A 3,590-nucleotide genomic window follows, 5' to 3' on the forward strand; every position below is an offset into this window, starting at 1 on the left:
TTTCTATTTTCCATTATATAGAACCTTTCTTTTTATGGAGGCAATGCCATTGATGCGCTGTCCTAATGGAAGAAAAAGGCCCTGTTGTTGGATCAGAACAGGTTTAATCCCCTTGACGTTTATCCTAGAATTTATCCTTGTTTGTTCGGATGGATTAGAAACTGGTGTCAAACTAAGCTGTGGCCTTTCGCTGATATGCATACAGTGTCTAAAACATATTAATCCTCTCCGACTTTCACTCAGGTTGTTTGTGTCACAACAATCATCACAATAGCCTGGTAAAGAAACCAAAAAGGGCAAACAAGCTCAAAAAGTGACTTTTTAAAACAGACCTAGTATTTCCAAATCCATACTTGTATTCTCGGACTCTACATGAGTATTTCTGCATGATTCAAACTTTAAAATAATCTTTATCTTATACTTTTGTCCGGCTGTTCAGTTTAGCAGTGTCTGAAGCAAGCCCTCTCTCTTCAAGCTGATTGGATGTTCTTTGTAAAAGAACTGCTGTATTAATTAGTTACTTACATGCATACAAATCTCATTAGATGGCAATGTTTCTTCTAAAAGCATCTGCCACTGTGGACTGAAAAGTAATGCAATGCACTGCAGACCTGTTTAATATGCAGCTGTTGTATGACTCATGTAAGAATTAAAGGCTCGCCAGTTCCTACAGGTAAAAAAAGAATGGGGAACAAGAAAAGTTAGAGCCGTTTAGAGTAAAAGAGAACTGAGTAGTTTTGTAATAACTACTCTACTTACTCTACTACTTACCGTGTCAGTACCAGGAAACAATACTATAGTTCAGACAAAACTTATTTTCTCTATTTTCATGTTCTGTTCACAACCAAGAAAAACAAAAGATCAACTTGAATCGGTGACCGCATCGCAGAAAGAGGACACAGCATCACAGTTTCAGTTTACCAGCAAGAGCTGTTTCATTGACACAGAAAATTAAATAAATATAAAAAGCTGGACATCTGACAAAAAAGAAACAAAAAGAAACAAAGAAAGAAAGAAAGTCTGGGCCAGGCAGGCAATGTCCCGTAGGAATCAGAACTTCCCTGAACTAGTGAGGCAAGAAAATTAAACCAACAAACAAAGCAGTGAAAAAAACAGACCAAAAAGGAAAATAAATAAATAAATCCTCACAAAGAAGCTGGGGACTGGAAAACTACTCAGTCCATGAGAGAGAGAGTCTCATAATATATATTATAACATAATTTATATTATGTCACCCTGCATATCTAAGAAAGAGAGAAGAAATGATTAAGGGAGGAGGAAAATGCTAAAGTAAATACTGTATGTAACACTATGATTCACAGTTAGAAAATGCTAACTACTCTGAAGCAGTACATGAATGTAACAAACATTTTTGGGGAGAGGGGTTACTGAAAACTAAAAATAAAAAGATACTCATCAATACCAGGATGCAACTATTTAGTTTGTGCTACTCAGAATGGGTACGCACCTTCAAATAATGAGAAACTTGTCAATCATTTATGCAGTGCAGCAATGTACTGAAATAACAATGTTATGCCAGTGGGCACTGTTCTTTATAGTGCAATACAATGAAATCAAATGATTAACCCCCCCCCCCCACCCACCACCGCCACCCCATTTGCAGCTATGCAGCAGGGACAAAAGAGCCACCTCCACAGGACAAGACTCAGCAGTCCATCTGCATCTTAAGGATAAAGGACACTCTTTCGAGGATGCCAATGTTCACATTTTGGACAGAGAGGACAGATGGTTTGAAAGAGGAGTGAAAGAAGCCATCTATGTCCACTGTGAGCGACCATCTTTGAACAGAGGCGGGGGTTTACGACACCAACTCTCTGCCATCTATAATCCAGTTTTGAGATCCCTTCCCAGACGCCTTAACGCCCACTCACATCCTGGGCCATCTGACCTCAGGAATTCGCATGATAAGGTGGGGCCAGGTTTCACAATGAACACACCCGAAACTCTGGCTGATTGGGACCCACACCCAGTTTCACACCTTGGCTCAGGCGATTAGAGGATCATCAGGGGGTCCTTTTGTCCCTCTGTGGGGGGATACTCCCACTAGGTTTATATCTGGGACTCTCCACCATTTGACCTTAGAACTGAAGAAGCTTCTCGGATGAGAGGTGAAACGTCTTCAAGTAACTTAAAGAAGTCCAGACGCTTTTCTTTGCAAGCTCCTTTGACTCATATTGGGAACATTTACATAAGCAAAAACAACCCATTCACCACCTTTCAGTCAGGAAATTCGATTCAAGGTTGGAGCCATTTATCAAAACAATAACAGACGTGTTGGTTTTGTAGTTTTTACTGATGTAATGCTCCAACTTACTATAACTACGCTTGATTAGAAAATCCCTGAGCTTCAGATTCCTCCTACTGACAACAACACAACATTTAGTAAACTTGAACATATATTTTAATAAACGTCCAGATACTAATTTGTTACAAATTACACACAGAGGATGATGTGAAAGTGTTGCAGGTTAAAATTGCCAAGCAGACAGTAATGAAGCATCAAGGACGAAGAGTTTCTTTTATCTTTGCTGTAAGTCATATTGAATGCCACTTCACAGCAGGATGAAGATATCTACGATATGTAAGTCGACAATAGTGGACAAGTCAGGACTTAGATATTTGCAAGGCTTTCCCAGTTTGTATAAATTTGCCTTGGGAATCATTAAAATGAACAAACTTAGAAAAAACAATACAAATTGAATGAACCCTAAGTTTATTCCTCTCGTAAATGAATACGCAGTCTATTTTTTAACAAACAAATTCAATTTACAGTGACTCAGAATTAGGAGGCTGTTTGTACTGATTTATAAAAGATAAGCAATTTGGATTCATAGATATACAATACATAAACATTCCACTATAAATGATGAACAGCACCGACTCACTCCTCAGTGTCTCTTTCTATCACTGCCTCCGGTGCCTGTAGCTATACAGCAGCTCGTATATTTGCGTGTGACTGCCAAACAAATTTTATGCGAGCTTTTCGAAATGTCAGTGGAAATAAAATGTGAATTAGGAGTATTTTCCATCACTATGTTGAAAACAAACGGGCATCCCAAATGTCAACAACGAGATCTGCAAGTACATCAGAGAGAATGAGCTGTGTGAACGTGATTGTTGATACTGCTCAGTGTCACAGCTATTTCATACTTTAACCTCAAAACACAAACAAAGACACGTATACTACTATGTATACTACAGACACGTTAGACAAACTAAAACCACAACTCCTAACGAAAGCGGCAGGTGTTATTTAAACATAGAACCAGTTAGATACAAACTTTTCTATGAGAAAAACACCAATGGTTTGAATATATTTGATTTAATTGAAATTAAAAATGATACTTCTTTGTAAGTAGGAGATCATTGAGTGTATTTTCGCAGTTCCAGCTCGCTCTAATTCGACGCATAATTTACAAAAATGCGTTTTTGTAATAACCACGTCTTTTATCTGTCACTGCATGCTGCACCCTCTCCACATTTGCACGACATTGAATTGTGAACAATTCAATGGATAAAAGGATGGGGGGAGGGGGAAAAAGAGGTCACAGACTGTCAGGAGCAGCACA

Source organism: Perissodus microlepis, chromosome 7 (genome assembly GCF_051167445.1).
Source record: "Perissodus microlepis isolate ML-2025 ecotype Zambia chromosome 7, ASM5116744v1, whole genome shotgun sequence".
NCBI classification, from domain to species: domain Eukaryota; kingdom Metazoa; phylum Chordata; class Actinopteri; order Cichliformes; family Cichlidae; genus Perissodus; species Perissodus microlepis.